This window comes from Eublepharis macularius, chromosome 5 (assembly GCF_028583425.1).
Source record: "Eublepharis macularius isolate TG4126 chromosome 5, MPM_Emac_v1.0, whole genome shotgun sequence".
Taxonomy (NCBI): domain Eukaryota; kingdom Metazoa; phylum Chordata; class Lepidosauria; order Squamata; family Eublepharidae; genus Eublepharis; species Eublepharis macularius.
In genome coordinates, this window is record NC_072794.1 from 124,396,457 (window position 1) to 124,421,879 (window position 25,423).

Below are 25,423 nucleotides of genomic sequence, written 5' to 3' on the forward strand. Positions count from 1 at the left end.
AAGATAACAGGGAGAAGAGAACAATGAATCCCTATTGAGGGTTAAAAGGGGATATAAAAACCAGCAATCTTCCTTTCTGTAATTCCAGTAGAGACATCCCTTTCTTCCCCTTGCTTAAATTAACTGGAGTGCAACCTGACACCAAAGGATCTCTACTTGCCTGTTTGCACTGAGCCCAGGGATGATGGTGACAAAAGGCCTTTAAAACCAAGGTCTGAAATTTCTTTTTCTCCTTTCATCTCTTTTTTATTTTGTAACATCAAGCCTGCGAAAGAGAACTTAAATCTTGCACACTGTTTTGTATCCTAATAAAAGGTATTATTATGTGGATTGTTTCTGGATTTTGATTTTGGACCAGCACAACCATCAATAACTTTCGTTCCGTACAGATGATGACATTTCTTTAGCAGTGAATCTGAGACAATCTAAACTTCTATCTTCCATAAAGGCGGATGGCTTTGCTAGCTTCTGGTTTTCTTCATTTACTCTTGTCAACTAGAAAGACTATTGGCTTAGATCTAATGTTAAAGTTCTGCTAAAATAAAGGAGGTGGGTTTTTTTTGCCAGTTCCCCCTTCCGCTACAGATTCCCCCCCCCCCCATTAACCTCTCATGCTGTCCCTGAGGATCTCTTGTACCCCTGAAACAGCAGCTGGGCGCTGATATCATGTTTCACTGATAGAAATGCTGTCAGCAGAGATTTACTGCAGGATTCAAAGGCATTGCCAGTTACTTCTTGATCCATATGACTGCTGCTTTCATGTTTGAATGTGCCCGTTCGTCCATGCCAATATTAAGTGTATGGTCCAGAGTTACCTTGGTGTTGTAACTGGTCTTATGTCGTAACTGTAAGTACATTCCTTAACCTGCAATAACCACTTTCGTTTTCTCAGACTCACAGACAGCTGCGGACAATCTTTTCTATTGATATGGGGTAGACTGACCTTGAGTTTCTGAAGTGTTGCAGTATTCGGTATCTTGTCTGTCTAGTGTGGGAACTTCAGAAATGTTTCCCAGACTAATTCTGTACTTGTGATCTAGGAGGGAGGAGCTTGGTTGATTATATTGTCCTGTAATAGCCTGAAGCTTTATTCCTTTCAATAAGAAGTTACCAGGCTCATCTGCCTTTACTTCATGTACTCCTATGGACCTGTGTATATGTAAAAGATTGAATTCCTGAATCAAGATCATTTAGCCAAGGACATGTGTCGTGCTGAAGTGATCCAGGGATCTACCTGCCATAACCTGGCATCCATAGTCTGACAGCTGCTCTACCAAGTAGTAAAATGGCTGCCACAGCCAGAATAACAACAGCAGAGCCTCAGGGATTCTGTGGAGGGCAAACTCATTTCAGCAACCTGCGGGATCCTTAAGGAAACTTTACCCATCTTTAGGTATAACTGCTCCAGAGATCAAAGCAGCAACTGGAGCATCAATGAAATTGATCAGAGGTAATTTTTCATAAAAAGCTCTTTGGAAAACCTAGACCATACTTACTAGACAGAGGTTCAGCCCATTCTTCCCCTCATGGTTGACTCAAATCTCAGGAAAGGGAAGAATCCTCTTTAACTTTCTTTGGTTTTGACTCTGGTTGGACCTCCATCTCCTTGATGAGTTACAAAATTCACTGACAGTTTTCAAGAAGAGGCTGGATGAATATTTGTCAGAGATGCTTTAGGCTGATCCTGCACTGGGCAGGGGGGTTGGACTAGATGGTCTGCATGGCCCCTTCCAACTCTATGATTCTATGAACATTCTGTTGGCTTTTGTCAAAAGGGCTTCAAAATCCCCTTGCACGAATTAGTGCATAGCTTGCTGGTCAAAACCTACAGACAGTTCATCATATAGCTCCCCTACCACCATGAACCAGACACTTCTGATTCCAGCAGAGATATTAATTTTGTTGTTGAGCTTTGTCTCACAGAGGAGGGAAATTGGCTTGGGGAGGCAGCTTTTTGTGCTGCCTTGGTAGGCCAGCTAAAGTACATAGCTCTGAGGAGCCGAGTCACAGGAGCAATAGATCAGGTGGCTGAAAGAGCCCACTCCTAAGCCTCCCTTTGGTTGGTTGACTGGGGGTGGCAAGTATAAGAATAGGGGGACCTCTGCTGTTTGTAGTTAACTGAATCAGTGGCAATGAGAGAAGTGAGCTGCTATTCCAGTGTCTTGTCTACGTGACTTTTCAATCCTGAAGTCTACTTCGACAAGTTGTTATGCTATGCCTCATCCAAGGCTGAAATGGAAGCCTTTTAACATACAGCTCCCTTTCAGGGCTCTACCAATCTTTGCCCTTACTGCCAATGAGGGACACCTTCCCCTCCAGAACTTCAACTGCTGGAGAATGCACAGGAGTCCTTTATCTGGCAATGAAAAGACTTCTTCCAATGATGTGTTATCCCAACGTAAGCGCAGTCAATTGCCTCAGCAGAGGGCATATTCCAATGACGTACCTTGATAATGAACTGCAGCTGTATTTTTAACACCCAAGTTCCCAGGGACAGGAAGAAAGAGGAAGTAAATATGGGAAAAGGACAGAAGAAAAAAATCAAAGACAACTGGCCTAAAGCTATCTATAGGGGGTCTAAAACAGCAGAGCTACCTATAAGTCTTGTGTTCATCCCCTAAGGCATGAAAAGAACTGAAGGACTTCTCAATCAGACAAGAAACTGGAGAATTGTTTTACCTCCACGTTCCAATGGGAGGTGTCACCCACAAACCAGCATGTACTTCTGTGTGAGAACAAATTCAACAGCTATCTATCTAAAGTTTCACTGGGAGACTACAGCAGATAAATACTTCTCTAACAACTCTCTTCCATATTGCAAGCAATGCCTTTCCCCTATCAGCACGAAAAGCCATTACCTCACACTGTTTCTGCTGCACAAGATTAGTTTACATAGTGAATTCAAATAGGTTTAAATGCCTTTTATCTAGCTATGGGCACTTTTCTAATGTAGGTGTGTCACTGTAATAGCTACAGAGAAAAACCTCTTCTCAGCTAATCGGATTAGTTAAAAAACATGCAATGTAACAGTTTTAAAGGGAACAGAATTTTCTCCTGAAACAGCTGTAGCACAAAAATGTCTTCTCTGAGGAGGTCTCAATGGCATTTATCTGGACAGGCATAAAATGAAAACTTGTTGTCATAACTCCTTCCCTCTTCATGCAAGTGAACTTAAGGAATGTGTTTAGAGTAGGATTTTGCAGGGCCCCTGTCCCTATGCTTGGCTTACATGACTATCCAGGGCAGACAATGCCTCTGTGCCATAGAGTTGATTACTATATAGTTCATAGGGTGAACTAAGGTCAGCAATAGCTAGCCAAAGTGACTGAGATTTTCCCAAATTGGGGGGGGGGTTGTAAAAAAAATTACTCCTTTTCATGCCAGCCATAACATATCCCACAAACAAGCAAAAGAGCCAGGTCATCTCTGGTATTTGAGACATTAGCTTTCTCTTTTTTTAAAAAAAATGTGAGCAGAGAATCCAAACCATGGGCAAGGATAGAAAACTGAGATACTTTTGTGGGAGGGGGGTTTAAACAGCAATATTCTTTCAAAGAATACAGTCTGCCAACATTTCAGACCTTAGCCTGTCATCCTACTTAAAATAAAGTATTAAGTAGACATGTGAAGACCCAGGGAAAAGAAACACAGATGTGTTCTGTTCCCTCCCTTTTCTGGAGATTTCTACTCCCCCCCCCCAACACACACACACTTTTTCCAACAGGAAAACTAGAAATTTGAGGAGAAATCCAATTGGCTTGGAAACCATGGTACATTTCTGTTAATGGTAAGGGTGTTGACTTACTGACAACCTCCACAAGCACAGTATTTGAGATCCTTCTGGGCTGCAGCAGGAAGGAGAAGTCAAGGAAGTCCTGCTCTGCTAAAAGAGATCCCTTCTGTCAGCAGAGATTTACTGCAAGCTACAACCCATTTTCTCTTTTGGAATGTGTGAAATGCTTTTTAAGAAAAGATTTTGGTCACTTGGGGCACGTAATATGGAGTCTTTTATCCAAGACAATCTACAGCATTAGATAACTCTTGTTTATTACTGTAGACTAGAGGTGGGCATGGATCAGAAAACGGAGCAAAATTTCACATGGGCCAGGCTGGTTCGGAGTTTGCAAACAGGCGAGTCGTGGAATGGCTATTTTCCATGGACCCCAAGACTTTTTGGCTGGTCCATTGGTCCATTGTCCAAGGATCCAGACATGTGTGTGTGTGGGGGGGGGGGGTGTTAAAGCGCTCCCGGCGTTGCTGGCAAGCTCCAGCTGACTGCTGAGCCCACCAGCCGGCTGCAGCAAGGGGGAGTTAAAGTGCTCCCAGCGTTGCTGGCAAGCAGCACCGGGAGGGCTTTAACGTTTAAATCCCCCCTTGCTTCAGCTGACTAGCGAGCATGGACCCATGAACCGGCACAGGTCCGTGAAAAGTTTCTGGCCCGTGGTTCATGAAATGCAACAGACCACAGTCCTATGGCCTGTGAGTTTTTCCCAGTCCATGCTCTCCTCTACTGTAGACCTACATAACATATTTCAAGCATTATTTTATTAAACAAAACTGTGTCCATAATTGCTATGCTGTAATAAAGTGTGTGATAGTACTTCACACTATTGAAAAAGTCAGAGTTTTCAGTGTTCTGAAGTTTAACTCAATATTCAAGTATGCTGAGAGCCCTATTATAACAGTATACAACCTTTTCCATGCAGATAACATTTTTCTTTATTACAAAATTTGTGGTTACTATTTTTAAGTTTCTTTTTTTTCTGTCTCTTGAACAACACATACACTAAGGAAACACTGAGTGAAGCAGTTTGCAGCTATCCCTTTAGTATGGAGCATACTCACAATTTTGCTTGAAGAACACCTGAACCTACCTTATGTCAGACCACTGGTCCGTCATGATCAGTATGGTCAATGTCTACTGAAACTGGCAGCCACTCTCCAAAGTCTCAGGTAAAGATCTTTTACATCACTTACTACCTGATCCTTTTTTTTTATTGGAAATGCTGGGGATTGAACTTGGAACATTCAGTGTCCAAAGCAGATACTCTCCAACTGAGTTATGGCAACTGCCAAAACTAAAACATTAATACTTTTAGCTTCCATATGTATGCCAAATAATACAATTTTATATGTTAGGTTACACATCATCGTCTTTTATGTTGTTGAAGTAGTAAAATAAATTTAGGCTTGATAAGGAACTATTGCACTATTTCAGTTTTCCCCAGAAAAACACTGCTTTCCAGAAAGGAAAGGAAAAATCAACAAGAGATAACCCTGTAAGCAGTGAAACTTCCTAGCCACAGTTATTGTGAAAACATCCACAAACTTGATTTCAGTTTGAAGAAATCTTTTGCTAGTTACCACAAGATCAGGGGGAAAGTGCAGTGATTATTAAGAAATAGCCCACAGAATAATTCAGTGTATCTCTTTATGTCTATCTGGCTCTGACCAACCAGTCAGGGGAACCAATCATGCAAAATATGAACAAAAGACTGCAGTTTATCCCATTTGCAGTGAAATATTTCTGCTTACGGAAGATCTACAGTGCAATCCTAAGCATATTTATTCAGAAGTAAGCCCTCCAATGAGACTTACTCCCCAGTAAGTGTGCTCAGGACTGAAATGTAGACTGCATTCTTGTGCATCTTTACATGCGAGTAAGCACAATTCACCAAGACTTACTTCCTGCCAAAGAAGTGAAGAGGGATGGCTGCTGCTGCTACTGCTCCTCCTCCTGCATGAACTCAGGGTTTTTAGGTTTTCCTTTCCCTATGTGCCTTTTCCTGCTGCATAACGGAAATCACACGAAATACTGGATTTTGAGGTTTTTTTCTTCCTGCTGTCTCTCTTGAAACCTAATACACACATAAGGGCCCTTGCTGCTGCACTCATGGCCCTCTCCTAAGCAGAAAGAGATGTGTCTCAGTTATTAGAATCAATGGGCCTACACATGCATAATTAGCCTCAAGTTACAGCTTAATAAGGCCCCTGCAGATTTACTTGCCAATGTTATTATAGATAACTGTTGCTTTACTTTGACAGCATTTGAAGAAACAACAGAGACCAAATAGATTTCAGTGAACTGCTACTTTCCTACAATTGCCTCTAACACCCATTTATAAACTAATAGTATCTGGAATGTTTACAGGGATGGATGAGGCATCTCCATCCCCAGCTTCCCTGCCACATAGGCACTCCCAGCTAGACTCAGAGAGAGAAGTGAGTTGAGGAGAACCAGGATTCTCCCTCTGAGGCGGAGGACATCTTGGGTGATTCCCACCATCCAATCAGGGAGGTAGGAACTAACTTTCTTCCTCTTCCTGTCTATCATGTGGGACCACCCTCTCTTCAGTTCTGTTCCTGCCTCCAGGGAGAGCAGTTCTGCAGCAGACTAGCTCTGCTGCCTTTTTTCTCTCTATCTCTTATTTATCTTTTTTCTTCCTCAAATCATTCTTTACCTTACTCCTTAACTTACTTCATTACCTTACTCTCCTCCCATTTCCTCTTCTTTTACTCCTCTTGCCAAAGAAAGAAAAGAAAAGGACAAGATGGTCTCTAGAGAGTCATCGGACTCTGAGGAAAGCTTCATGGAGAAGAATTTAGGCTGTTCCCACGGAGAGCCATCCTACCGGTGGCGGGAACAGGCCCAGCCAGCACCAGCATGCCTCTGAGGCTGTATGGGTTCCCTGGCGAGGAGAATATGGGCTGTTCCCATGGAGTGCTGTCCTACCGATGGCGGGAACAGGCCCAGCCGGCACCAGCATGCCTCTGAGGCTGTATGGGTTCCCCGGAAAGGAAATGGCCTTGGAAGAGACGCAGGCCTCTCAACAGCCCCATCTTCCACAGAGGGAACTTGTTAAAACAGCGTGCCTCAGCCAGCCAGCTGAGAACAGCGCCACCTGGCGGAGCTCAATTTTGGCAGGAAACAACGCAACACACTTGCCAATCTCCTGGCAGGAGAAACATGGCTGAAACATAATCCAGACACCCAGAGCTCCAGCCGACAAGCCCAGGAGGGCCACGTAAGTGTTCCCCCGAGCGTGTTATACCTCCAGAATTCCTGGCAGCAATTAGACTGGCTGTGAGGAAGGAAATCCTGTTACTTTACCAGTCAGAAGCACCTTAGCCCTATAAAGATTCCAGGAATCTCCTCAGCCCTGGTACCATGTGAATGTGCCCATGCCAATCTCCTGACTGGAGATTTTACGGCAGGCCTTTTCCCTTTGGATTTAGCCCAACTTTTACAACAGGATCTAGCCCTGCCTTTCCCTGTCAGATGGGTAATGTATAAAGGGCGCAATTTTGCCGGTGTCTTTGAACCTTTTAACTCTTAAGACTAACCAGGAGAGAGGAAATAGTGGTGTGGTGTCTGCCTCCTCCTCCCTCCATGAGTAAGGCTGTAGCTCTGTGGAAGAGCTTCTGCTTTGTATGCAAAAGATCCAGGTTTGTTCCCCATTAACTCCAGTTTAAGAGATTAGGTAGATGAGGGGAAAGACCTCTTCCTGAGACCCTGGTGTCCTGCTGCCAGTCTGAGGAGATAACACTGACCGATGGTCTGAGTCAGAATAAGGCAGTTTGTAACATTTATCAGTCAGGGATCCCCACAGAGCAGGGGAATCACCCTCAGATAGAGTTTGTAACGACAGGGAGAAGGATGAATTCCTTCAGATGTGGAAAAGGAAGAAATATCCCTACCAGAACAGTCAGCCCAGCTGTCAGAATCTGAGGTCTACCAGTATTTACTACCTAAGACATGCTCAGCCTAAGAGCTGTAAAAATTAGCCTTGGGGGAGTAGGACCCTTAGACTGGGAATACCAAATCCAACCCAGGAAAACGAGTCGATTCCTAGTGAAGGTTCCTCAGAAAAGGTCCTCCCATTTCCAGAATATTTGTGCAGAAGGTTCAAGGCTGAGTCGTCTAAACCATAAGCCAATTAATAATCTCCAAACTTGGTCCCAAAACAAAACAAACTGTACTCACTACCTTGCTTTGCTATGAGTTGTTGCAGGTACCTGCGATGGAACCTCCAGTGGCTACACTTCAGTCATCTGGGCTCTGGTCAGAAGATGGGTAAGGATCAGTCAGAGACCACTTAGACAAGAGGAGAGAGGCCATGCTAACAAGAGCTCACGAGGCCAGGACCATGGCTATTAAGGCTACAGCTATTGTCTCAATTGCTTCAAGAGGGTCAGGAGTATGGATCTGGAAACTGATCCAACTCCTCCTGTACAACAATAGCTCCCCCCATTGGAGGGGCAAACAGAAATGTAAGGGCCAGTACCTTCAAGACAGACATCATCCTGGATACATTTACCTTTATCTTCTAGGATTATGGTCTTGACAGCAGTGACAAGCTGGCACGCTTGAGTAAGAGCATGGCTAGCAGATTCACACTCTAAAAATATCATCCTGGCTTACCTCTTTCAGCAAGACAAGCTATTTGGGGGTGCCCTGGGAAAGATCTAGATTGAGACATAGGACAGAAGAATGTGTTGCCAAAAATACTCAATCAATCTGAGAGGAGATCCATTGGCCCTCAGCCTTTTATTCATAACACACACTACTAAGGTCCAGACAAGATTCCAAATGGCCATCCTGAGGTTAATCTAGGAAGCCCTTTAATAAGGGGGGTCTTTTCAAGACTGCACTTGTAGTATAGTGGTTAAGTAACTGAACAGTGATGCAGTACTCTGCAGGTTCAATTCTCACTGCTGCCATGAACTTGCCACATTGCCTTGAATAAACCAGTCCTCTCAGTCCCAGCTCTCCAGCTGTATTATGGGGATAATGCTTACCTTTTCCCAAGATCAAACAGCCAGTTCTCCACACGGGGAAAGAGATAAACCTTAATACCCAGATCTCTAAGACAGAACTTGCTAGCTGTCCCGTGAGAGGCCAACTACTCTTTACCATCAAGCTTAGGTTGACAGGCAGGCCTTACAAATAGTCTCACAAGGCTATTCCATGCAATTTGAAAGTTGCATGGAAGACCCCTCCAGAAAGGGGTCTGCTCAATCTTCTTCTCAGTCCCTAAAAAGAATAGGGACTGGAGGGTGTTATTAGACCTCAAGTTTTTTTGAACAAGTTTATCAAATTATATGACTTCTGAATGGAGACTCTGTGCTCAGTCACAGTGACTAATCAATCAGAAGAACACACGACATCTACAGATCTCACAGAGACATACCTCCATGTACCAATTCTGACAGCCCATCAACAATATCTTAAGATTTTATGTTTTTTTAAAAAAAAAATTTTAAAAAATTGGCAGTTCTGAGCCATCCTGTTTTGGCCTGTCCATCACACCAAGAGTATTCACAAAATTCATGATCAACCCCATCATATGTTTCAGAGACGGGGTATTCATGTTCACTTGTACCCAGATGATCTCCTGATTGGTTCAAGAGAAAATCTCACCACAACACTCAATTCACCATTCAGTTCCTACAAGCTTGAACACCTGGGTTAGATCAGTCACCAAAAGAGTTTTTTTCTATCCCTCACCAAAGAAAAGGTCAGGAAGACCAAACTGTGGACTGAGACTGTCATCAGAGTGCAAAATCACTTCTCACAACACTGCTGAAACTGATGGGTTTGCTAGTTGCTACCTACAATGCAATACCTTTGGGGTCATCTATAGGCAAGACCACTTCAGACCTTTCTTAGATCTCATTAACAACAGATTGTGGAGAAGACAGAACTTCCCATTCAGATACCACTTCAGATCAAAACCCATCTGAGCCAAGGTCACCAACTCAATGCGAAGCAAAAGATTCATGATCCCTCGAGAACAACCAATATTTACAGGTGTAAGAATCAGGTTAGGCATGTCTTCCTATCAAGGATGTAGAAAGGGGAGCAATTTGTCTGGCCCTGTTCCAGTTCAGAGATCCGTATGGACAAGGTTGCAGACAAAATATATATAAACAAGCAGGGGGGATTCAAGACCTTGAAGTGACACAGGTGGCAGCAAGGATACTTATCTGGAAGGATGGTCACCTAGCTTCAATCAGAACTGTACACATCAAAGGCATATCCAATGCCCAGGCAGACTGGCTGAGGGGACAACAGGGGAATAGTCCCTTAAGAAACATCTCATAATACTGCGCTTCACAACACCTCATGAACCTGTGTGCGCCCCAACACAGCCATCAACTACCAGGGCAGATGACAAGATTTGTTATACTCACAAGCAGATGCCCTGACATTGCAGTGGCTATTATGCCTCCTCTGTGTATTACTACCCTTACCAGTAACAGACCATGCCTTTCCACCCTCCAACAGATGGTGATATTTCCAGCTTTCATCCCACTGACCTCTTCGGTCAAGTTACAGCAGGGACCAATTTGGCTCTCTCATTTAGACTTACTCTGCTGAACCGTGTGGGAATAGAAAGGAACACCTTCCTAAGATGGGGATATTTCTGAGAGGTGGCCAACACTCTCCTAGCATTCAGAAAACAGTTTATGCTCAGAATTTACAACTCTTATTGGGAAGCCCTCACTCAGTAGACATTTTACACAGCCCTGACCAAGCATCCATTTGAACTGGTCAAGTATGTTCCCCTGAGAAGGCTGAGAAGGAAGACTATCTTCCTTATTATGTTCACATCTGCCAGAAGATTTAGTCAGACCTGAACTCCATATCTTTCCCAATAGTAAGGTGATGCCTCGTACTGTCTTCCAAAAGCGTATTCCAGACTCCATAGTTTGCAAGAGATAAGGCTACCATATTTCTACCTGTACCCTAAATAGACAAGGAAGAGGCTCTGATACAACCTAGATGTCAGAAGGAGGCTCAAGGTCTCTGCTCTGAATAGTGCAAATTAGAAAGTCAGTCTTACTGTTCTTAAATATATCTCATCTCAGTTTGGGGAAGAAAATGTCTTCAGCAGCAGTAGGTGCCAATAGCAAAACATACACTATTGAAACTCCTAAAAACTCTCTTTGCAGAAGTTCCTTGTGGAATACCAGCTCACTCTTTGAGGAATGCTACTACCAGTGCAGTGTTACACAGGAACACTTCTGTAGAAAAAGGCTGCAAAATTGTCAGTCTTGACCTTATTAAGATGCTACAAATTGAATCTATATGATTCAGTGGACACTGACTAGTAGAAAAGTACTGCAGTACAGGATCATGGACGAAGACCATATCCCACCCAGAAACTGGAAACTGCTTTGGGAGCACCCAAGATGTCCTCCGCCTCAGAGGGAGAACGGACCTTTGGACACTTACCGTGAAGAGTCCTTCTCATCTGAGGAAAGGAGGACATCTTGCCCTCCCTGGGTCTCCGTCCTTCTCTACCCTGCTGCCTCATTCGTATACCTCCTCCGGGTTATGCTTTATTTAAAGTACATGTTAACGCAACAGGTGTTTTTTCTCTCAGTATTGACAGTTGCTGAATGATAAATTCAATGTTACTGCTTTGTGGAGTCACCTGAACTGAAGAGAGGGTGGTCCCACAGGCTAGACAGGAAGAGGAAGAAAGTTAGTTCCTGCCTCCCTGATTGGATGGTGGGAATCACCCAAGATGTCCTCCTTTCCTCAGAGGAGAAGGACCCTTCATGCTAAGTGTCCAAATGTCCGTTCTCTTCCTTCTCTCAACAATTCCCACCTGAGCACTCCAGAACAGGTAGCAGGGAACCTCCTGACCAAACTCCTCCCCAATGCTTTTAAAGGCACTGCTGCATTTAAACTCTCCTGGACATCCTCTCTTCTCAAGAGGAGAGCAGTCTTCATATGGCACTGGGATCCACTTTGCCTGTTGTTGCACCTGGAATGCTGGTCAGCTGGAGCTCTCTTATCCCCCACCCCAACAATAGATAACAGTGTTCTTCTATCCAGTCCTAAGTCTGGAATATTCAGAACTATTTAAATGTCTACAGCTTTTCAACTTCATGTCAGAAAACACAGCAAAGCACATCTAGCTCAGATCTGCGGACCATCCATAGCTACTCCATTATGTGATGGTTCCAAAAACTGACAACACAATCTTAGTAGATCATATGCTCTTCATATGAGCTTAAAAAGCAGCCTTACATGAACCCCTACTCCATCTAACTCAGTATTTTCTGCTCTGTCTGACAGCAACTCTACAGGGTATCAGAGAAAGGACCAAACCAGAAATTCTTTAACTAGAAAAGCCATGCTCTGAACCTTGGACCTTTTGTTTTACCACTGAACTAGGGCTCTCCAGTACAGCAATTTAAGCTTTCTCAAGCCATTTGCAAAGTACTTCTACAGTCACAATTTATTTATTTATTTATTTATTTTGTGGGCTGATTCCACATGGCTTACCTGAAGCCGGGATGTGGCGCAACATTGCAGATCATGCCGGGGAAAACACGAAAGATCACGTTTTCTCGCGTGAGTTTTGCGCGACGTCGTGCAAAACTCGCGCGAGAAAACGCAATCTTTCACATTTTCCCCGGCATGATCCGCAACATTGTGGAATCGGCCATAGTCCGCCTTTCTCACTGAGACTCAAGGCGGATCACACAGTGCAAGATTAGTACAGTCAGTATCAAGGACATTTCCATGTCGATATTGCCAGAGGGTAAATAAATTAGAGATGGGCACAAACTGCAAGACAAACTAAAGTTCATCACGAACTACGCCAGTTCGTGCTTCACAAACTAGCGGTTCGTGGAAACCCATTTTTCACAAACTTCCACGAAATGATCTGCCAGTTCATTTGGTTCATGTAAAAGCCCAATACCCCTTTCCCTGCCACTGCGAAGTGGCAAGGAAGGGGGCATGTAAACCCCCATTCAGCTGCTTATTGGGGAGATCCCCGACAAATAGCTAATCCAAGCCTGCAGGGGTGAAATGCCCCTTTCCCTGCCGCTGCGAAGTGGCAGGGAAAGGGGCATTTCACCCCCCAATCAGCTGCTTGTCAGGGATTTCCCCAACAAGCAGCTGAATGGGGGTTTAAATGCCCCCTTCCTCTCTACCAGTTAGTAAACAAAACACACAGTGAGGTGAAATAAACAGGTTTTTTTTTAAAAGGGGGATTATTTGTGTTTTATTCCTCTCCCCAATTCATTACTTAATAAAGCATATGTACACTCACACATTCCTACAGATAATCACCTGAAAAACATTCATTATAACTTCAAGACTGCCAAACTTACTTATCATTGAATTGGCAATGGTACCCATTCATTGTTATTAGTTTTATGAAACAATGAATCCGCCCCACATTCCCAGAAGTAACTGTGTCATAAGTTTCTGTCAAGCATTGTCCTATATGATGCTTCAGTCTAACTATTAGATCCACTATAAGCAATTGTTAGGGCACAGAACTTGACTAGAAAGCCTTCAGATTTCATTCTTACTTTTTGAAGACACTGGTACTAGCCTTTGCCTCAAGCCAGTGGCTCTAAATATCTGTTGAACTCAGTATATTTCTGAGTGCTAGTAAAAACAAAAAATATATCACAGCCATTTTCAAAATTATATTGTAATTCACCAAAGATGACAGTGGAACTTCTGTCTAAGATGAGCTTTATTTCTCAGAACACAGAGTCTTAGCTAGACCCAGAGAAGCATGGGAACCTAGAAAAGGAGGAATGTCACAGCAAATGGGACAGAGGAATGGAAACAAGAAGCGAAGACAAACTGGAAAAAACAATGTTCAAAGCAAAGATACACATAAGCAGAAGCTACAAAGGTTAGAAAGCTGAGGTTCATATAATAAACACATGATACTGCCTTATACCAGATCAGAGCACTGGTTTATTAAGGTCAATATTGGCAACAGCACACCAGAGTCACAGATAGAGGTTTTTGATGCCACCTAATAGCTGAACATTTTAGCTGGAAATGCTGAGCATTTATAGCAGACTTTAAGTGTTCCAAATGAGAGCACTCCACTGTAACAGAGGGCCTCCTGTCAGTCCAAAGCACACATAGTTGGAAGAAAGTTCATTAAAGTCAGCAGGACTTGCTTCCCTCTTGCAAAAGACTCAGATTAACAGATATCTCACGGTTTTCAGTACTCAGTTCCAGATTGTCCTCCAGAGTTCACATTTTTCTTTCTATACAGTATACAGAAAGTATACACAGTAACAAGGAACTGCCTGTTCTTGACAATCTTCCTATTCTAAAGCAACATAGTGGTTAGAACACAGATTTTTAAAAGTCAGCCACTCTTCTGCTATTCTTACTTCTAAACACAGCTTTCTTTTATAAGGCTGCCAGTTCTTCCCAAGCCTTCTCTTCCCACAGTTCTTCCCAGCTATTTCAGTGGTGGTAAACCAAAATCTGTCAAGGCAGCATAGACCAGCAAGGACTGTGTTAAAAAATACGCATATGGAAAAGTTTGAGCTATAATTACTGCCAATCTTAAGAACAGTAATAATAATTGTTAATAATTTTCTTCTTAAAACATTTCAATTTTGTTAGTTTCCAAATGGTATTTTTCAGACCTGAGCAATAGTAATAAATATTAATTTAAAAGGCACATTATTACATTTAAGCTACTTATTATAGGATGATTTCACAGGAAAGAAGATGGACAGAAAGATGTACACATTACACTAAACAAGAAGAAGAGAATGAAAGAAATGTATCTTACAGATGTACTATATCTGTGTGTATCTGAGTGCACATGCTAAGGTTTAGGAGGCAGGAAGGCATACACTCCTGTGTGCATTACTTTTTATCTACTTTAACAGCTTAGATAAGCCTAGCACAAGTTCAAAGTACAGCACAAGCCATCTAGGCAAAACTTCGTTCTTCCACTACATCAGGGATCAATTCCTGATCCAACTGAAACAAGCTTGAGGCTTTTCAATATTTACAAGATAGACTTGTTACAGTCCTTCTAGAAGGGTAGCCACTAGCCATTGTTAATCTATTATAGTAAAATACCTTCTGCTTTATATTAAGATCAACAAGGGAAAGCTCAGTAAGATTATATCCAATGTAAGCAAGATGGTGGGTAATCTCTCTCATCTCTGCCCCCGACATATACACACAAAGCTCATGAGAAAATAAGAGACAATTAGTACTTTACAGCACTATTGCTAAAATTGCTTTGTGTAGGATTCCAGACAGAGAGCATATTAATTCTGTAAATAAAGGCAGAGAGCCAGAGACTGAAATGTCTCCTGCTTTAAGGCTGAGGTCAGTATTTTGCATGACATATACCATGCAGTAACAGAACAGCAACAGTCTGACTTAACAAGGCTTTAAATTTAGCATAAATACTGCCATTTGCTTTTAGAAAGCATTTAAAGTTTACAAAGTATGCAACAGGAATGAATTTCAGGCTTTAATTGTAGCTACTCTGAACTATCACGAAATACTTACAGCCAATCAAAAGGCTGGTTCGCTAATATTTTTCTGTAAAGTAACCCAATCCAGAGAACAGGATTACAACTTTTTATCATTAAATAAGGGACAATCCATATCCATTTTTAAGGAGTGTTAAGAATTCTGGAGGCGTCTGAATACAAACCCAAACTTCACTCAGCAAATTTGATATATGCACAAGCATCATCTCAATAAAGACTACTTTATTTTCCTTTTTTCCCCATAAACCTCAGAGCAGACTATAGAATTTTAGTTGCTAATGTTAACTAAACTGCTACTAAACTTTAAAAAACATCAGGGAAGAAACATAGAGGCCCAGCAGTTGTGTCTCCTTTAATTCTTTAGATTAGTGTTATTGACAACGGGGTTATGCTAAGAGTATTCAGATAAATTTCTATCATATAAAAGCAATCAATTTTTATGAATTATTTCTTGAACTTGGCTAAGTTTTTAGGAGCACAGTTTAGATTTTTTTAAAGAACATATGTAACATATGTCTTAGACTGTCAGTCCACTAGTATGTTTAGTTCACTGCTATTTAACACATGAATTGCCTCTCCAAGTGTCAGGGAGAGGTTTTCCTCAGTCTTGATATCAAAGATTCTTTTAACTGGAGACCCAAGAATGTGCACTATGGTCTACTAAGCCATGCACTACAGTAAATCTTAAGATGCCACAAGACACTGTTGACTTTGTCCCTGGAGCTGAACTAGAGATGCCACAGACTGAACATGAGGTTTTCAACATGCAAAACAAACTTTGCCATTAAGATATGGCATTTGTTGTTTCAATTCCAATGAATGAAGTATCCAAATACATGCATTGTTTAAAATTACTCTAAATTTTGTTTTTCTGAATTTACTTTTGCTTATGAAACATATCTTATTACGGATTCGGTTTCGTTTTCCCAGCCATGTCGGACGCTCCTCTCCGCAGGTCTGGGAGGAAATGTCCGAGCAGCCTGACCGGGCGGTTGACCCGCGAGGGTTAACCCCAGGACTCCCAGTGAGGGAGACGGGGTCCGGAGCGCGGCGGGAAGAACCCCCTGAAAGCAATGCAGGGGGTAAATTGCCCATTTGCTCCAACGGAGGCCAGCAGACTTGCGCAGCACTTCGCGGGCCATGGAGAACGGCAATAAGCAGATTTCAGGTGAAAACCTGTAAGTAAGCGAATCCCTTCTGATTTCTAAGCGTATGCGAAGGATTGGTGGGAGTTGAAGCTAACAAGGTGCGGATTTCTTCCCCTTCACGGAGTTTCGGAACTTATTTGGTGCCCCCCCCCTAAGATGGCGACGAAAAAGCAGAGCCCAGCAATGAGTAAATCGGTGATGGCGACGTTACAGGGGAAGGGGGAAACTTTGGAAGAGATGGTGAGACGAGCAGTCTTTGAAGCTGTGCAGCCCTTTGTAGCGAAACTGAATGAAATGGGGCAAAAGGTTGATTCAGTGGAAAGCGAAGTGAAAACCATTAAAGAAACAGCGACCAGAGCAGAGCAGTCTGCACACGAGAACATAGTACTCATGAAAGCAACAAGTAAGGAAGTGAAGCTTTTGGAGAATCAAATAATAGGATTGCAAGCGGACCGTGCCCAAACGGTACTGCGTCTTCAGAATGTAAAAGAGGAGCAAAGTGAAAATTTAAAAGATCTGGTGTCTGGACTTTTGGCGCCATTCGCAAAGGCAACTAAAGAAGAGTTAAAAAGCGATACTTTGGAAGTCCAGCGGACATCTTCAAAGTATGTAATGAAGCGTCAGCTGCCTCACGAGATTATTATTGACTTTTCATCTAAGAAGACTCGGGACACTATCTTATATAATTCGTACAATGTGGACTTGGATTATTTGGGCAACAAGGTTAAAATATTGAAGGATGTTCCATTTTTCGCTTGTAAAAGAAGATTTAAGTATAAAGGACTTGTGGCTTTCTTGAGGAAATGTGATGTAAAATATAAATGGTTGTTTCCAGAAGGCGTCTGGTTTAGATATAAGGATCAAACCTACAAGATTACATCGGAAGCGCAGCTGACAGACTTTTTGTTCAACCATCAGGAGTTCCAGCAAGAAGAAAGTCCAAAGTCTGAAGGGGAAAGTGGGGGGGGGGGGAGAGCGGGTGCAGCTGCTTCAGCTGCACAGAGCGAACTGAGTCGCGGGGGGGGGGGGAGAGAAAACCTGATCCTGAATATAGTCTGTATTGTATAAGATCTACCAATCTGATAGCATATTAGAAAGTTAACTTTTAAGAAAAATTGCAGCATGAAGGGAATACAAAACATGTAGTGTAGTGTTTGTTGTTTGTATGTTGCTCTTCCCCTTTCCCCAGTCCCCCCTTCCCTTTTTTTTCTCTCCCCCTTATATTTTTGTAGTCTTTTGTAGTTTTTTATGTTAGATATTAAAAATAAAAAATTTTCAAAAAGAACCCCACATCTTATTACGTTATCAAACAGCAAACGTTCATTTTCCCAAACTCTTCCATCAGAACCAAGATAAACACAAGCTTTTGGGTGCCTATCAAACAGCCAGAGAAAGAAATATTCAAGAACCTGTTTCAAGAAAAAAAAATAGAATTACACTGTACTAGTATCACTTTTCCAACTGCAGCCACATATAGCACAGATTGCACTGTTTGGTTTTAATTAATGCAAGTGCATTAACAATAACAACAACAACTGTGTTTATATACCACTCTTCTAGACAGATTAGTGTCGCACCCACAATGGTGAACTAGTTAGTATTATTATTATCTCCACAATACAGCTGGGGAGCAGGGGCTGAGAGGAGTGGCTTATCCAAGGCCACCTACTGAGCTCATGGCAGTAGTAGAATTCGATCCAGTAGAGTGCTGATTCGCAGCCAAACCACTTAACAACTATGCTACAGCAGCTCTCTTGATTTCAATGGGCTTAGACTGGAGTAACTCTGTTTTAGGATTTCACTGTAAGTTACAAGAGGGAGATCTACTGGGGTGCACTGGAAAAGCCACTTGGCCATGAAACTCACCAGGCTAACTTGGGCTGGACACTTTTATTCTCAGCCTCACACACCTCGCATGGCAGCTGTGAGGGTAGAGAATGGAAAAGATGTACCTGAAGAAGCTTCTTGAAGAAAGGGCAGGATAAACATGTAATAAATAAAAGGAAATGGCATTTGTGTAGGTTAACAAAAAGCTTCCCCATTCATGAAGTGCTGAAAGCCCTTTTCTTACATCTATCAATCATTTAAATGCATAAATTCGGCTGCAGCCTGAAAAACAGGTGCGTCCATTTCAAAATTTATGTTTGGAAAATTATTAGATCATTTACATAGAATGTCTCTAATAAGAATTTTAATGCATCAGTACCAATTAAATTATGGCTTATTTTGAGTATTCTCCTAGGGAGGAAGAATGGATAACAATACTTTTGCAACAGGAAGGAAAGTGTTAAAGTCTTAAAAATTAGGAGGTCAGGTCAGCAAATTAGCAAATTCTAATCTATGTAGTTAAATATTGTAAGAAGAACATGACCTAATTTAAGGAACACAGAGCACATGCAGCAGTGGGAAATCTGCAAAATTAGAATGAATAGGCTTTAGGAAAGCCCGTATGCTAACCACAATGCTTCATCAATTAATGTTTCAGCAAACAAGTCAACTAATCCAATCAGTGCAAATAAAAATACTTTAACTTCCTTAAAGCTCACTTTTACACTTCCTGTATATTTGAGTCATGAGTCATGTGAGGAACATGTCCTCTTAATCTGGTGTGATTATCCAACATCTCCCCACTGACCCACCCCAGTCAACCCTAGCAGCAGACAAGGGGGTTGCTGCAATGCAAATAATTCCCTCTCAGTCCTCATTACAATTGCAGGATGGGTGCAGGAGAAAGGGAAATTAACAGATACAGCTTCTCATGCTGGACCGCGGGTTATCAGGTTTGGGGATCCGGCTCCCAGCCCTCGGGGGGGGGGGGAACTACTTGAGCTGGCACCAACGGTAAGGCATCTGGGTGTAATCCTGGATGCCTCCTTGTCAATGGAGGCCTAGGTTATGGCAGCTGCGAGGTCTGTGTTTTTTTCTTTGCCAGGCCACTTGCCCCCTACCTGTTGACCTGTGACCTAGCAGCAGTGATCCACACAACAGTCACCTCCACGTTGGATTACTGTAACTTGCTCTACACTGGGCTGACCTTGTGCCTGCTCCGGAAGTTACAACTGGTCTAGAACGCAGCAGCAAATGTCTTAACTGGGATTCCATTCTGGTCACATATTACATCTGAGCCAGCTGCACTGGCTCCCAGTGGAGTTCCGGGTCAAGTTCAAGGTTTTGACCATCAAGGCCCTTAGTGTACTGGGACCACCAACATACCTATGGGACCGTCTCTTGCCCTAAATTCCCAGGAGGTTGCTCCAATTAGCAGGCAAACAGCTACTAGTGATCCCTGGCCCCAAGGAGGTTCACCTTGCCTCAACCAGGACCAGGGTTTTTTTGGTCCTGGCACCTACCTGGTGTAACTCTGTGAAGGCAAACCCGGTCTCAACAAGACCTGTTATCATGTTGCCAGGCCTGTAAAACAGAGATGTTCTGCCAGGCTTATGGGGGTTGAGGCAAACAAATCATCCAACCAGCCACTTCCAGGGGGAGGGGGGAGAGATGTGCTCAACCCTGTATTTATTATATATTAGCCACTCTGCCCTGCGGATCTTAAAGATGTTGAGACATAGGGTGCAATGTGGGCTGCCTTAGTATGTTTTTAGTGCTGCATTTACATGATTGGTAAGGTTTTTTTAATCTGTTTTTATTATATGTATTTATATGCTGTTAATCTGCTCTGAGCCCGCTTGCAGGGAGAACAGACTATAAATAAAATAAATAAATGCAGCATTCAGAGTAATCAGAGCCAGGGCTGAAAGACTGTTTGGAAGTCTTGAGTTGATACCTAGAAATCTAGAACATTTTCCTCCCTGTACAGCTCTGATCTTGGGAATTTAGCAAGAAAGGACAGAGTACTCAAAAAGACACTGAAAACTGTGTAATAGGAAGGAGGAAGAATGTGACAGTCCAAGACATTTGTATGTAGTTACTTTTCTGTAGGGAAAACCTAGGCATGATTTATGTTGTTCCAACTGTCTAATTTCCCCCCTCCCTACTAAGAAGCTCCGTTTCCAAATCATTTGCATGTCTGCATTTATAGACCAGAATGGGGCAGGATGGCTTTTGGAGCCCAATAAATGGACATCTATTATGGCTCTGCCACATATGTCTCACGTAGGATGCCACTTTTAGGTAAAACAAAATAAAATTCAGTATGCATTACAGTATGTGAAGCAGCCTAACTTACCTGACAGGATTGGGTTCTCATCGGGCAGAAAAGCAGGGTATAAATGACTTAAATAAAATAATTAAATGAATAGTTACAGCCTTCTAAATCTATTGAAGCCAATGGGCTTAGAAGGATAACTACTAGAGCTTGCACTGTAAGTGGCAATTCTAAGCAGGTCTACCCAGAAGTAAATTTCATGTCATTCAACAGAGCTTACTTCCACAAACTGCAGACTATTTTGATGTTACTTTACTTAAATAAATAGCTCTAGTTTGCACAGGGATCACAAGATTTATGGATAATGATTTATAAAAATCGGGAACCTTTGGCTAAGAAATTCACCTTATATGATGAAGCAGTTTTTAATACAATTTCAGTCAGGACCATTACAACCTTGTAGTAGGACTGGAGGTATCGCCTACTGTTGATAGTTATAAAAGTCTTAAAACTGTTCATTTAAGACAATGCTTTTTAAAAATGTGGTGTTCTTGCTGAAGCCATGGAAGTTAGGAAAAATACAAAATGGCAGTGGGGTAGGGATTATATTATCTGTGATTATAATAGTCCAAAAAGGAGAGTTTTACTTTCATGGACTACAGTCCACTTGGTCATATCTGGCTGAGTGGGGCCCTAGTCCACAAAAGCTTATGCTTGAACAAAAATGTGTTAGTACATTGCAGAAACGCCTTAAAGACTACCCTACCCTTCTATAATACAAAGAAATGATATAATCCATGAGATGCACAGGCTTTCCCATGATGAATCTAGGAAGTCTCCCACTATCACACCATTTCTAATATAGGATTTTGTCCTACCAGTTTTCCATAAATACATTCTTTCATCTTAGACATTTAATTATCTTCTGCTAATTTTTTGAGTGGAGACAACAGATTTGCTTACCAACTTGCACAACTTACGAACATTATAGTCCCACCTTAAGTTCCTTCCTTTTTAACCATGAATAAATACAACGGTTTAGGTATTAAAAAAATTCTAAGACCAATCCTGAGGCATGAACTGAAGTGGCTAAGTACATGGTGCCAACACACCTTCATTTGTTCAGAAGTAAAACAGTGAAACCAAGGAATACAAGAAGCTCCATCTATCAGATGTTAAAGAGCTTTATGAGATTACCAACTACAGTGTAAGTAAACTACAAATACCATCCTTGTTTGATAAACAGAAATAAGGAGGCACTGGAGATGCTGGCCTGGGTATATGTACCTACAGACAAAATATTCAAGGAAACAAAGCTGACTGATGTAATACAGATGCAACCTTGAGTTAGACTGACTGATTTCCCTGACAAGCTATAGAGGTGGAACTTCTAGCTGAGAGTCATTGCTATTTGACATTGTCAGCTGCATCAGGATTATAATTTACAACAATGAGAAATGGCTCTTGTTACTGGGGACAGCAACAGCCAAATTTGTTGCAATGGGACTGAAGAAAGGGGGTAGCAGGAAGACAGGCTGCCTGAATAAAGGCTGTTCTTCACTCTACTAATTTGTTCATCCATTCTTTAATTCAGTCAATGTTAGAATCTCAGTGGACCTAGCCATGCAGCACATGTCTATTTGCAGGCATTAGTTCTCTGTGCTGCTTATCGCAAATGCCTGTATACTCAAGATACAAGATTTCGTGCCTCTGGCTTTCTGCTGCTGAATCATACTCCTGTTATTTACTGCTCTGTCATTACAGAAGACTCTATATCAGGTATGAGTATCCCATTGTGGGAAAGAGATAATTAGAATTAAAGGTGTCAAATAAATAAATGCCGCAGAAGCTGAAGAGGCAACCCACAGCCATATGTAATATAGTGGTTATAGTGGTTATGATCTAGGAAACCTGGTTTTGAATCCCCGCTCTACATGAAGTTTTCTGGGTGACTCTGGACCAGCCACATACACTCAGCCTAACCCCCCTCACAAGGCTGTTGAGATGATAAAATGGATAAGTGGAGAATGATGTAAGGTGCTTTGGGTCCCTCCTGAGGAGGCAGGCAAGGTATAAATTAAGTAAATAAATACTGTGTTCTAAACTAAGCAAGAAATCTTGCCATTTAAAGGAAAGTGATAGCTAAAATAGAAAAATGCAAGAGGATCTGCTATACTCATATCCAAATGATCACTTTCTCTTTAAGTTTTTTTGCAGACCTCCTCATTAGAAAAATAACTAGTTACAAGGAGAAAAATCCTCAATCCAGCTGTTGTCATGAATAACCATCCAGATGTGCGTTAACATGCATTCTCTCAAAAATGCGTATGTTTAGTTTAACAGAGCTCAGAGAAGCATCACAATGGAGAAGTGTATCCAAATCCACAAACAGTGTACACAGTATACTACTTAGGCGCATGGATCTAATAACACTAAAGGCCAAATGATCCAAGCAGTGCCTCTTAAACCACTTTCTTCAGTTGTGCCTTTTGGAAGCAATGTGTGTGTATTCAAGTGCCATAAAATCACAGCTGACTTATGGGGACCCCTGTAGGGTTTTCAAGGCAAGATGCATTCAGAGATATATTCAATCCTGAAAATCTCAGCAACAGCCTTTCACAATACAGAACCTTAGTTTCCTATAACAAAAAGCCCAGATAACCCAAAACAGATCATGCAAGGTAATATGATCAAGATGAATGAAGAGGATAACCATTACAACACTACTCTACAGTCTTTATTCCGAACTGCTAACATGTGTTGTTAAAGAAGAGGGCTCCCAGAACTCGTAATTTCTGTTCCAAGTCCAACTGCTAAAACTTGCTTGTGCTTGAAGAAAATAAAGCACAATAAACTAGTTCAGCAAAGGGTTTCTACAAAAAGCATGTTTCCAGCATTTGGCATTAAGTGTCATCATTCTTAAGCTCAAAAAGTCACCAAGAGATACCATAGCAAACAAGGCAAACCCCTTCCAGAAGAAAACGTGAGAAAGTCTCTCCACCCCCACCCCTACCCAGTCCTAAGAGCAGCCTTCTTAAAAGGCCTACTAACTCAAACAGGAAACATACATAACATACTTATCCAGTGTTGTGTGTTCTTTTCCTGGAATAACAGATATTCTATAATCAATTAGAAGCATTCGTTTATTTTTTACAAATAGAACCACACTTTACTTCATTCTCATCATGCAAAGTATCTATCACATTTTTGTACCCCACATCAGGTAATCCACTGGCACTAGACTCAGATCTCTTTATCACTTCCTGGCTGCAACATCAGAAAAAGACATCAGTGCATGAGAGCCATCACAGAGAGCCATTACAGGAGATGGAACCCTCACACTACATTGCACTACCCCAAACAATAGCTTTTAAAAAAGTGAGACAGATTGATTCAGTTGTGAATCAATCAAAAGCAGTGTGAATCAAGCCCACATGTGAATCAATCTCCAACATCACAGTAAAATCCCTACTGTGCCTATATACATGCACCAAAAGAGTGGAAATATATGCTACAAGTAGACTGTGAAAGTACTGATGAAGCTATCCACTGCCTTCCAGATAAGCAACTTACACACATACTGAATTAGTGTCTTAGGACAAAGATGCTCAAATGTAACAGCAAAGTTAGAAAAAAAGTCTCTCCTACACACACGTGCACATGCACAGAGCACTTCATGGGCTCGAACCACTCACATGCAATTCTAACCTGGCTGAAAACATACATCCGTTAAACTGTTTTTTAAAAACCCATATCACCTAACCCCACGTGTTTAAGCATGGGAGCCGACATGTCTTCCTCCCAGCTCCTGGACAAAGCATCCCCCTTTCCTAGCCGAGATCGGCCGAAATCAGCGACCACTAGAGTAAATGGCCCAAATCCACATAACGAGCAACGTTCACAGAGGAGGGGGAGGGGGATTCCAACGGCCACCATAACAGGATGGCTGACTGGACACGTATCCCGCATCTTCAGCCTCCATGCTCTCCGCTCTACTCCACATCACAAGCCAAAAAAATCCCAGGGCTCGCCCCCCACCCCCAACGAGGCGGTTATTCCCTTTCACCTCGTGGCCAGAGAGCTCACATGCACGCCACCTTCCTCAGAGCCCCATCCCGGGACTAAGGACCGCTTGAGAGGCACCCCACATGCACTTCAGCTCGCTATCTTCGCTCCTACCGCCTTCCACAGCGTCCTCGCCCGCCACGTGGAGCACCGGCTGCTACTATGCCAACCACCATGGACGGGAAAGTGCTACCCCGACAGGGAGAGCTGTACCTGTTGCATGTAGCGAACCTGATCCGAGGCGCTTCAGCTTCTTCGTTGCCTCCTCGTTCACCAGCCGCGTCGCCGTTGTTCCCGCCCCCTCACGCACTATAACGGGCTGCTGAGGAAGGCGGGAAGAGGGAGGGACTTCGAGTCAATGGGCGTTCGTGAAGCGGCGGCTCTTCATCTCTCGCTGCCAGGAGCCCCTGTTGAAGAGGAAGAGAGACTGAGGGCACTCTCTCTGACGGGGACGTGGTTGGACCCATAGGTGTAAACTGGGGGGGGGGGGGGCTGAGGGGCTCGAGACTGCCCTTGGATTTGGCCAGGGGAGGCTGAGCCCCCCCCCGCCCCCCCCCGCCGGCAACTGGTGAACTACATGGAGGCTGAGGGGCTCAAGCCCGGTTGGATTGGGGGGGGGGGGGGCAAGCAGTGACAAACTCACATGAGGGACTCAATTAAAATGGCAGATGAAACCCAAGACTGTCCACCCGTTCTGTTGTATCAGATTACAATTTCCATGATTCTTTGGGGCTTTGTTCCTGTTTTTTGCTCTTATGTATTTCTGCGTTTCTTAAGAATTTATAGTTTTTAAAAGGAGTTG

At 42.7% G+C, this 25,423-nt stretch overlaps 1 protein-coding gene across 1 annotated transcript in view; it reads right to left on the minus strand.

Annotated features, from left to right (window-relative positions):
- Window positions 1-24,918, minus strand: part of SLC16A1 (solute carrier family 16 member 1) — a 76,782-nt gene extending 51,864 nt beyond the window's left edge. Inside the window, exon 1 of the mRNA XM_054980826.1 lies at window positions 24,835-24,918. The gene's annotated coding sequence lies outside the window, so the exon portion shown is untranslated. The remainder of the gene's footprint in view (window positions 1-24,834) is intronic.
- Window positions 24,919-25,423: the final 505 nt, after the last annotated feature.